At 46.0% G+C, this 11,700-nt stretch overlaps 1 long non-coding RNA gene across 1 annotated transcript; it reads right to left on the reverse strand.

Annotated features, from left to right (window-relative positions):
- Positions 1-5,091: 5,091 nt before the first annotated feature.
- LOC129654075 (uncharacterized) lies at positions 5,092-11,266 on the reverse strand. Its single transcript, XR_008715380.1, has 4 exons — positions 9,251-11,266; positions 8,623-8,775; positions 6,289-6,408; positions 5,092-5,297 (listed from the first exon to the last, which is right to left on the reverse strand). It is a non-coding gene; the product is annotated as an uncharacterized LOC129654075 (long non-coding RNA).
- Positions 11,267-11,700: the final 434 nt, after the last annotated feature.

Raw genomic sequence — 11,700 nt, forward strand, 5'->3', positions numbered from 1 at the left:
TCTTCATTCTGTTCTTCTCTGAGCCTCAGTTCCTGCATGTGCAAAATGGGACAATAATTCCTAACACTGTTGTTGCAGGGAGGGGTGTGTTGGGGAAGTCATTTGATCCAAGACTCAATTGCACAGAGGGTTTCAGGAGTAGCTTTTTCATATCATCTCCAGGTGAGATACCACTTCCATCATGGCAATACACAATAGGATTGGCAGAAGACAGCCATCAAACACCTTTGGACAAGCATCCTGTCACCGTGTGTGTGTGTGTGTGTGTGTGTGTGTGTACCCTGTATATATATATTGACCAGGAGCAAATTTATTGTAGAGTTAATGACCATAAGGTTCCAGGCCCCACCCTCACACAGATCACTCTCAAAGGCCACAGGAGAGTTCCTTGAAATGTATTTGCATCCTCACATGTTTTTATAAATTTTGCAAAAGTAGTGTATTTTAGCCAGAGCATTGAGGGTTCTCCCTCATTCCAGTCACCCCGGTTCTAACTTCCCCTCCGGTGGTAAAGGAATGGGTGCAGGCATCTCGGGATTCAGTGCAGGGAAACCTGAGGTGGTGATACATTTAGGTTTGGGTTTTTTGGGATAAGTTCATGTGGCTTGCAATCCCTTGTATATTTACTGCTAGTGGTCCTAGTATAGGAATGTCTCCCAGGATACTCCTAATAGCATCAATTCATAGAGTATTTTAGAACAGTATATAAGAAAAACTTAATGGAGATGTTTCCCAATTTGATAACATTTGAAGCCATCTGTGTGACCTCAGGCAAGTTAATCAACCTCTCTCTGTCTCAGTTTCCTCATCCATAAAATGAGAACTAGAGCATCTACCTCATGGGGTGGTTGTACAGATCAAAGGCATTAATTCATATGAAGCACTTTAAACAGGGGCCTGACCTCAGTAAATGCTATTTTTACTATGGTCCTAAAAATTGAAGGAGTCTTCCGTCCGCTTCCTCTTTGGAGCCTAAGAGGTCCCAAGCCTGATACTGAAGTTTTCCAGTGTGTCACCATTAAAAGGCCAGTCCTTCGCAGACATAGGGAACAGACTTGTGGACACAGCCGGGAAAGGAGAGGGCGGGATGAATTGAGAGCGTAGTACTGAGACATGCATATTACCATATGTAAATTAGGTAGTTAGTGGGAAGTTGCTGTATGACACAGGGAGCTCAACCCAGAATTCTGTGACAAGATAGGGGCTGGGTGATGGGGTAGAGGCTGGAGGGAGGTTCAGGAGGGAGGGGACATATGTATACTTATGGCTGATTTTGCATTGTTGTATGGCAGAAACCAACACAATATTGTAAAGAAATTATCCTCCAATTAAAAATCTAAAAATTAGGTAACAAAAAACAAACAGTCCTTGCTGCCAAAATGAAACATGAAACATCACAGGAATATCAGACGAGAGTTCAGGAACATTGCTACAGCTTTACCTTTCAGAAGCTGCAGAAAATCAAGCACCCAAAACAAACACACACCCCCAGATCTCACCCCAAGCATCTCACAAGACAATTCAACACAGCTATTCAACACAGATCAGTTTAAGTCCCCTGTGAATATGGAGATAACAGGCGTGGATATTTTTTGCTGAACATGAGACAATCACCACATGGGTAAGAAAGTCTTATACCCTTTACACAGATGACACATCAGGCTTTTCCCTTAATTTATAACATCCACTCCACTTAATTCAGTGTTTCAATATTAGAAAATATAGCTCTCCATGTAATGAAAGAAATACCAGGAACCGTGATCACAAATACAACCACAAGAAATATGCAGAATCAGTTGGTAGACCCCTTTCCCAAGTCTCTTGTACAGCCTCAAGGGTCTACACACGTTCATAGGGAGAAATGCTGTAACGGCTATTTCTCTTTAAATAACTACAGGCCTAAGAGCAGGCCTACATTCCACCTCTGACTGTGGAATGGAAAGAAAAAAAAGAAGTTTGGGAGGTAGAATCACTAAGACTTTCCCACTGATTGGTTGTGGGTGATGGCTTTAAGATCAGGAAGAAATCCAGTTAGAACTGTTAGGCCCTGACTTCCAGCCCCGGCACTTTCAGCTCTGCCTGTTGTCTGCTGGGAGCCCTGAGCTCCTTTCCAACCAAGAAAGGTAATAACGCCTCTTCTACCTAATCCATGGAGTGGTGCAAAATCCAGTGTCTTTTTTGTCACTTGTTACTTGTTTTTGTCACTTCCCTGGTGGCTCAGTAAAGAATCTGCCTGCAATGCAGGAGACCCAGGTTTATTCCCTGGGTCAGGCAGATCCCCTGGAGGAAGGAATGGCAACCCAGTCCAGTATTCTTGCCTGGAGAATTCCATGGACAGAGGAGCCTGGTAGGCTATAGTCCATGGGGTTGCAAAGAGTAGGACACGACTGAGTGACTAACACATTATGTCAGGTGTGACACCAGATCCATTCCCCAGTGGCATGAAAGCATGGTGTCTAAGGAGAACGCGGTCCTGCCACCCCATCTGAGGCCAGCCCTCTGGACAGGAGTGTGCCCTGGTCAGGACAGAGAAGACACCCCCTCTACACGGAGAGGAACTCGCAGCTCCGCTGGGCCGCCCATAGCCACCCGCAGAGAAGCCGACTAAATGGCATCTAAGGAAACAGTTTACCTGCCTCCAGGATCTGGCCCACACAGAATCAACTAATGAGGCTCTTCCTATAGGCCTTTCTCAGGCCAAATTCCCAGGGACGGCTGGCCATCCTGGTGCCAGAGATCTATTAGAGTCCCCATCGGAGCAGCATATGTCTTCTGTGGCATTTCTTCTATTTTGCATATACAGGCAAGCGTGGCCTCCACTGCCATCTGACTGGAGTGCTGATTTGATGGATCTTTTTTTTTTTCCTATTTAAAAAGGACCATGTATTGATTGTGAAAACAGATAAACATCTTTTACTATTGTGGAAAAGCCACTACAAAAAAAAAGACCATGAATTATCACACTTAGGAAGATATCTCCAGGAAGGTCCAATGCTTAATAAATTTAATTCACCAATAAATTGGTTCAGTGAGAGCCAACTATGTGTGAGGTGCTATGCACTGCTCCATGAAAATGGCATATTATGAAAGCATTGTGGACATTTTAACTGAATTTACTACATTTCAGTTGATTGACTCTGCCATGACAACAACACCTAAACGATGCATTTGAAACATTGAAATGGTCTATCATGCAACCTGGGATACATGTATGGAAAAAAATTTTTTTCCAATATAGGATTTTTCCACTGTCTTTTTTTTTTTTTTTTTTTTTTTAAGATCTTGTGATGCCCTGATAGCTACCAAAATAACCAATGCCTGCAACATCTGGGAGACCAAACAGACACAGGAAAAATACAGCAGAGGGTGAAGATCCATGAAAACAGGAAATATGGAGAGGAGAGTCAAAGATGTCAAAACAAAGGCAGGCTGGGCGGGCAGCGAGGGAGGAGGCCAGGAGAGAGGCTGGGAGTTCATCAGCGGACGCGAGTTCCTCGGGAGTCTGCAGGGAATTGCAGGGTGACGTCGGCCCTGCCACACAAAAGGACCGCAGCCTTTCACCTTTGTTTTACACAAAAGACATGGCCTCCTTCAAAGCCAAATAATAGCAGCGCCACCAACCTCCCTGCCCAGGGACACAACCACGCCTGTCCTAGCCTCCCACCCCACAGAGGTTAACAGAGGTGGAGCAGCAGCAGTGCCCTGGGGTCCCCAGGCAGGGGCGCAGGGACCTTGTTCCAGCATTGCCAGCCTCATCACGCAGGCCCTCCGCCTGCCCTCACTTGTCTCCTTCACCCCCCTATTTCTGCACAGGCACTGGGCCTGGCCCATAATAGATATTAATAGTTGCTCAATTAATACTTGACCAGAGGGTACTGGAAGTGGCTTTGACCACACCACCCAACATGCTTACCACATCACTCCCATCTCCTGGTCTGTGTTTTCAGTTCCAACTAGAGCCAATTCCTCCCACAGCCAAGAGGAGCAGTCCCCTCCTGCCCAGAGTGGGCATGCAAGGGACAAGTCCAACTTTACGAGCTGGATGTGAAATGAAAGTCACTCAGTCGTGTCTGACTATTTGTGACCCCCCTGGACAGTGTAGTCCATGAATTCTCCAGGCCAGAATACTGGAGTGGGTAGCCATTCCCTTCTCCAAGGGATCTTCCCAACCCAGGGATCGAACCTAGGTCTCCCACATTGCAGGTGGATTCTTTACCAGCTGAACCACAAGGAAAGCCCAAGAATACTAGAATGGGTATCCTTTCCCTTCTCCAGAGGATCTTCCCAACCCAGGAATCAAACCAGGGTCTCCTGCAATGCAGACGGATTCTTTACCAGCTGAGCTACCAGGAAGACCAAGAATTCATCAAGTCCAACCTTCTGCTCAGGCCTGAATCCTCAATCTATCATTAAAAAAGACACATGAGTTCATAAGTCTCCCATATCAGGACATCAGTACCCAGCAAGGGACACTTGTCCACTTCCTACTATGAACAAAGCAATGGCTAAATGCTCATTTCTCTTTATTTTTTCTCCAAATAACCAAAAAAAAAAAAAAAAGACCTATCACCACCTCCTTCTCTCTTCCTTCTTCCATATGCCAAGAAAAAAAAAAAAAAAAAAAAGTTGCTTTCTGATTCTACTTTTCCAGTAGTTTTCTTGGTGAACTCTTAGGAGAGATCTGATCTCCTCTTGCTTTAGCAATTAGCTCTTCTCAAAGTAGCTGCTGATGCCTTGAAAAGTTCTTCTCCCAGGAGAAAAGGAAGACATTGCAACCCAACAGTGGGATACTTAAACCACGGAGCGCTCACTGTTCACCCTCTCAAGAGAAAGCAAGACAGGGCAGAGGGAAATAGATAATACCCTGTTGCCTGACCTCTTGGCAATTTCTTTCTCTACTCTCCAAACTGGTCACCACCCTGTATGAGTGAAATGAGAAGAGATTCAGGCTGGTTCTATGATCTCCCAGTAGTAAGCCACCTGGGTCTTACCATCAAGTTCCCTACCCCTGAGACCATGGAGCATGAAGCCATCAGTCATCAGGATCAACGAGACTTTCATGACCCCAACTGCACACAGACCAGGTCCAGGAGGTGCTCTCTGGGAACTCCTGGCCCTTGTCACACTGCCCTGTAGGTTCATTGCTACATGTCTCTCCTCGCTTGTTGTGGTTTGGTAGAGCGAGTTGACACTTCTGTCTCTCTTGCCTGCTGGACTTCTCTCTTGCCTCTTGGACTCCAACAGGAAGGTGATTTAATAAACTGGTTGCCAATGTCCGGCTATAAATGTTTATTAACCTGAGACATGAAGAGAGAGGCCAGCTGGGTATGGCATTCCCAAAGATAAGGTCAGTGGACTAACTTGGTGTTTAGGGAAAATGAGGCATCTTGAGACTAAATTTCCAAATCAACAGCAGACACACTGAGGGGTGGGGGGTGAGGTGTTAGGTGTCTCCTATATCCCATGGGAATCTTTTTCTTCGGCCTGTTTAAAGTTAAAGCAGTGGCTGAAGGAGCCAGGCTGGACACAATGCCCAGTGTGAATGGGTTTCCATCTCTCTGGTGCCCCCATGGGAGGCCCTCAGACAGACTGGTGGAGAGGTCCGTGCCGGGAGCTTTTCCACACAAAGCGACCTCCCTCTTGAACCCTTCTCACTTCAGGTCCCTTTGAGAGGGTGCCAAGGTTTCACTCACTGGCACGGAGACCAGCTTCTTCCCTCAGACACGGTGTGTGAAAGGGAGGCAGGAGGAGCTTTTGTCGCCTGCGTGACGGGAGGGGCCAGGGGTCCGACGGTGAGACCCCAATAGAGGAAGGACCTCAGACAGCTGTCTGCCAAGGCACAGAAGAATGTCTTTCTCACTTTCAGAGAAAGAAAACAAACAAACAAACAAAAAGATCTAAGGAAAAGGGAAAGAAAGGTAACCATGGAGCTTTTTTCAAGGAGCCTAAGACAGCTATCTCCGCCAGCCGGAGAGTGGGAAAATTCAGCTTTGTTCTGATGAAGGGATATGAGGCTTATTTGGACAAGAAAAAAAAAAAAAAAACCATCCACTGAATAATCAGATGCCTCTGGACTGGCTACAGAAGGCTGTATCTGGTGATGTCCATTCTGCCTGCTGGCTTCCTACAGAGATGAGAGCTTGCCCCCAAGAAGACTGCCATTCTCCCAAAGTGGAGTTCTTGGCACGGAGTTGGGGCCCTTGCGATAAGGGATTAAAAGGTCTAGGGCTTGCTCTGGCCTTCTCCCTGCCAACCCCACATGAAATTAAAATGCTTCCTCAGACGTACCTCCCACTCAACTCACCACTCCCACTGAATCTGTGACCCCGTGGGTTCCCTGAAGATGGAGACAAGATCAAGGCTATTGAGAGATGCCTCACTGAGGTTCCTGGGAAGGAATCATTCCATCTGTAAGACAGAAAAAGGAAAACAAGTCCCAAGATGAATTTCACCTCCATACCTATCAGTCCTGGCAAGTTCCAGAAAAAGAACTTGCTTCACTTTTATTTTGTTTGTAATGGTACTGTAAAACAGGAAAAGAAAAAAAAAAAAAGGTGAGGAGGACTTCTCTTTCACATAGCTCCAACTAACACCTAAGCTAAGCTAAGTCACTTCAGTCGTGTCCGACTCTGTGCAACCCCATAGACGGCAGCCCACCAGGCTCCCCCATCGCTGGGATTCTCCAGGCAAGAACATTGGAGTGGGTTGCCATTTCCTTCTCCAATGCATGAAAGTGAAAAGTGAAAGCGAAGTTGCTCAGTCGTGTCCGACTCTTAGCGACCCCATGGACTGCAGCCTACCAGGCTCCTCTGTCCATGGGGTTTTCCAGGCAAGAGTACTGGAGTGGGGTGCCATTGCCTTCTCCGAACTGACACCTAGCCAGCCCTGATAACGGGCTCCGGATTGGGAGAGGGAACTCTTAGTGATTGGAATCTTGGTCTGTGTAATAGGAATTTTTAAAGGGTGTGATCAAATCAGAGGAGGAAATGCCTTCTCTCGTGACTCTCTCAGCTTATTCAGCTCCTGGAAAAAATGCTGTTAGCCTGTGTCCACGCACTAGCAGAGACCAACCAACTTAGAGTTTCACCCAGCCTTTCAGCCATGTGGGTCCATTCGCAGTGTCTCTAAACTTGCAATGTCAAGACCAGAGGGGCTTCCTCCCTCCTTGTGATGGATCTTTCCCTTCTCATCTCTCCTCTCCCCTCCCCAACTCCATCCTCACCTCCTCTCAGTGGTCCTCCCACACCCAGAGGTCCAAGCAGAACTGCAGAGATGGCTGACTCCCAGCTCACATTGAGCGCATACAACACAGACCATGAATTCAGGAAAAGAAATGTCTTTGCTTTCCAAGAAGTCACTACTTTCCTTACCCATCAAATGAGCACCCCTTTAAAAAGGGGATTTGGCAAAATGCCTTTTATAACTAAAGGAGCTCAGTGATCCACATTTTTGTCTCCAGCAAATTCTATGATGGTGTCACAGTTCCAGAAAATAGTGTGAGTAACCTCTGGTGGCTCAGGTGGTAAAGAATCTGCCTGCAATGCAAGAGGCCTAGGTTCGATCCTTAGGTTGGGAAGATCCCTTGGAGAAGGGAATGGATACCCACTCCAGTATTCTTCACTGAAGAATTCCATGGACAGAGGAGACTGGAAGGCTACAGTCCATGATGTCTCAAAGATGCAGACATGACTGAGTGACTAACTTTCACCTTTCAACCTCTTAGAGTTGATGGTTAATATGAGCTGACCTCTAGGCCACATACATTTTCAGAAATCATTTGTTTACAGAACAAGTATGTCTCAAACACCCTCTGAAGATGGGGACATTGTGGAAACAGGATTAAAACAAATAATATTGCCCTCAGAAAACTCACTGTCTAGTAGAGACAACAGATAATAGACACACAAGTAAAGTTCAATAAATAAGTAAACAACTTTTATACCAATAAATTTCAGACAGTAGTAAAACTATCTGGCCTCCCTCATAGCTCAGTCAGTAAAGAATCTGCCTGCAATTCAGGAGACCTGGGTTTGATCCTTGGGTCGGGAATATCCCCTGGAGAAGGAAATGGCAACCCACTCCAGTATTCTTGCTTGCGAAATCCCATGGACAGAGGAGCCTGGCAGGCTACAGTCCATGGGGCTGCAAGAGTCAGACACGACTTAGCGACTAAACCATCACAGTAAAACCATCAGTATAAGGCAAATACTAACATGGTAATGAGCGAGAGATGTGGGTGGAAGGGTGACCACTAGCTGATCTTTGGAGGACAGAACCAGTCTCTTTGAGGACAAGGGATTGGTGCCGAAACCTACATAAGGAGATGACCCAGGCTTGGAAAGATCAGAAGAAGGGATTGTCAAGCAGAGGGAAACAGCAAGAGCAAAGGGAGATTGGGGAAGAAGTGTCAGAACCAACCTGGGTAAATCAGTTCTCGCCAATTAATTTTTCAGCAATACCAGAAAAGTCCCCTCACTTTCTGAATGCTTTTTCCTCCCAATAGAAATCAATTATAATTATTTCCACCACCCCCCCCCCCAATTTCTGAGCTGCCAGGGCCTCTTAGTTTGTATCAGCCCCTTCCTCCAACACCCTCCTTGCCACAGACACACATGTACACACAGAGATACACAGCTGCTAGCAACGCAGGAGCTGCCCAGAGAAAAAGAAGTTCCTTCTTCAAAACCAGAAGACCACCCACGAGTCGTCCACGTGACCAGGAACCTGAGTGGGATTCCTGGGAAGAGGCCTCCAGGACTGGAGGCATAGGCCAGGCTGTCGAGGGAAGCAAGGAAGCATCAGTAAGGCTTTTCACAGGGTTTTATTTCATCTCCCTTGGTTTCTATCAACAACACTGATTAATAGTGTTGTGGGGTTTTTTTTATTTTTGTTTTTAGCAGATTAAGAGCTAGTCTGAAGCAAGAAAGTGGCTGCAAAATTGAATGACTTCTTTCTTTGCCCCATTTGAGCAATGCCTCCCTCCTCCTCAGGCTCCCATGTCTGCACCCCAGGTCCCTGCAATCTTCCCATTTCCTGCATTTTCGTGCGAAGGAGCATTCAGGAGACCAGCAACAAGGGTTTTATTCAACTTGATCATCTCCTCAAAAAAAAAAAGAAAGAAAGAGAAAAAAAGATGAAGAACAAAAGTTGGGAGAGGCCAGACTAAGTGGATATGATCTGAATGCATATTTGTGTTACAACTCATACAACCAGCATCAGAGAGGGACCAAGATCAAATAAATGGTAAAACCTGACAAAGAGAAGAATAGATGGTATGTGGAGCCATCTGTTTTGGAGGACACCCAAATCTGTCTGAATCTGCGAGGCCAAACTACCAGCTATTCTAAGACGCCCCATTCCAAGAGTGGCCTAATGCGTATCTACACAATCAGTTTCTCTCACCATCACTTTGGCTGCAACTTTTTTGTGCAATTAAGTAATTTATTCCTTTCTTCAGCCTCCTGATTCTAATGAATCCGAGCCACAAACAAGCCTCAGTTGCTCCTATTCAAGGAGTCTGATTGCATCTGGCAGTGATTGCTGAAAATCCTGAAGAGGAAACAGGGAAGGGAAGCATATTGTTTGGGGGGGTAATAGGTGAAGACCTGCCTCTCTTGACCTATAATACATTAGTGTCAGTGAACATTTGGCAGCCTTCAGATGATTAGCAATGAAGATGAATCAAGCAAAAAAGAGGTAGAAACCTGCCTCATCTGAATCACCAGAACTGCATACATTTGCATGCTGATTAGCTGTTCTTTTGTCTGTGTTCCTAATTATTATGACACATTATGTCTTCATCAGGCAAGATTCTGATCTGTCTTGTTCAAAATGCATGTAGAAAAAAGTGCTGTTTATTGATTCAACATGTAACTTTTATTTTTATGTTTGCTTTAATTAAATACATATTTGATTGCCTTTGACTGCTGTCCTTTTTTTTTTTTTTTTTTTTTGCTCTTATTTATTTCATCTTGTTGACAAACACACAGGTAACCTTCTTTTATCATTCTCAGATCATTTGGTGCCCACTGTCTCTTCCCTCTCTGGCTCCCTCTCTCTCTTTCTAAGGTGCTCACTTTCATTTTCTCGAAGAGGCAAAACAAAGGAGGAAAAGAAAACAAAACAGCATCTCTAGTAAAGAGGGAGGAGCCAAGGGCAGGAGGGCACACAGGCGATGCCCAGAGGATGGAGGGAACACAACTCAGGACTTAGTAGAAGAGAAACGTTCCTGACTTCGAAGAAGGGTTTTCCCAAGGACCATGGGCAGCAGAAGGAGGGTAGAAATAACACGATCCTGAGAAAGAAGGAGACCCTCTGTCATTCCCAGTTGTCTTCACATGTTACTGACTGTGAGGATTTGAGAAGAGAGTGTGAAAATGCCTGTCCTGTGGGTCAAGCCTCCCTTTTTCCCATCTGGCCAATGACTTTGATGGATATCTAGAAAAGGAGGGAAAATCTATCCCCAATGGCCACTCCTTACGCCAACTCATGCCCTCTTTCTCGGAAGCGAAAGTAGTGAGGGAAATTCAACATCTCTCTGAGCCACACCCCACAGAAAGCAGCCAGAAAACCAAATCCCCAAGGGCCAGGGCACTAGGTGGAGAACTCTGCACCAAAGGGCCTCCAGCCTTCTCCTAAAAAGAGGCAGCGTGTACGAGTGTTGTACCCCACCGCTTGCTGGGCTTAGTCTCTCTGAACAGGGAGAAGTATGGGCAGAAAGGGAAAGGACAAGGTATTTGTTTCCTGCTGCTTACAGCCACCCCAAGCTCTGATGTCCTTATCATCCTCCACCCAGGGATATGCTAAACAGCTGTAGTTAGCACCAAGCTATTTGGCGAATCCAATCAAGACACTTAGAAAGCAAAAGAGCATCACAGAGGAAGAGCCGGATGCAGGAGTAATTGAGTGTGCTGAGGGTCCATGGATGCTCAGAAAGAAAGCAGGGCCCAGCCAAATGCAAATGGCTCCTCACTGAAGAGGCATAATGCCCACCGCTCTTTCCTGCTAATGGGCAATGATTGGCTGCAAATGTAATCAACAGCTCTGCCCCCAACATCTATCCCTAGTGAGGGATGATGGAGATCCATATTCATGAGAAAGCAAACCGGCAATGTTTACTGGGTGCAGAAGGGGGCAGGGCTGGCCTGGGTGAGACTGAGGTCCCCAGAGAGGGATAATGAGGCTGGAAGCGGGGAAACTGGTGTCGTTAGAGCCCCCGTCTCATCCCAACACTACCCTCACATTTCTGCCTCTCCCTCCTCCCAAAATGTACACATATTGGCTGAACTTGAGACTAAGAAGAACTCCAATGTGGCAAATCCATAATTTCCCTAAGCAAAACTTCTCCAGTGACGGTGGCCTCCCATCCTATCTGGATGCCTGCATCTCACAACATCTTGTATAAAAGTCCTTACATCCTTTCCCCCCAACCCACCCTCTCAGTGCAGCATATCTGTTCCATAGATAGGAACGGACACAGAGCCAATGATGGCAAAATGTACACATATGCCAGTGGCATCCTGAAATCTATTTCGAGATCCCTCCATCATACAGTGGTTTCTCTAAGCTAAACCTAAAGGATACCAGGCCTTGCGCTGGGCTGAATATTGTCTATATTATTTCTTGGGCTGCCATAACAAAATACAACAGATCAGGTGACCTAAACAACAAAAATTAATTTTCTCATAGTTCTGGAGGCAA

This window comes from Bubalus kerabau, chromosome 5 (genome assembly GCF_029407905.1).
Source record: "Bubalus kerabau isolate K-KA32 ecotype Philippines breed swamp buffalo chromosome 5, PCC_UOA_SB_1v2, whole genome shotgun sequence".
In the NCBI taxonomy this organism is placed as follows: domain Eukaryota; kingdom Metazoa; phylum Chordata; class Mammalia; order Artiodactyla; family Bovidae; genus Bubalus; species Bubalus kerabau.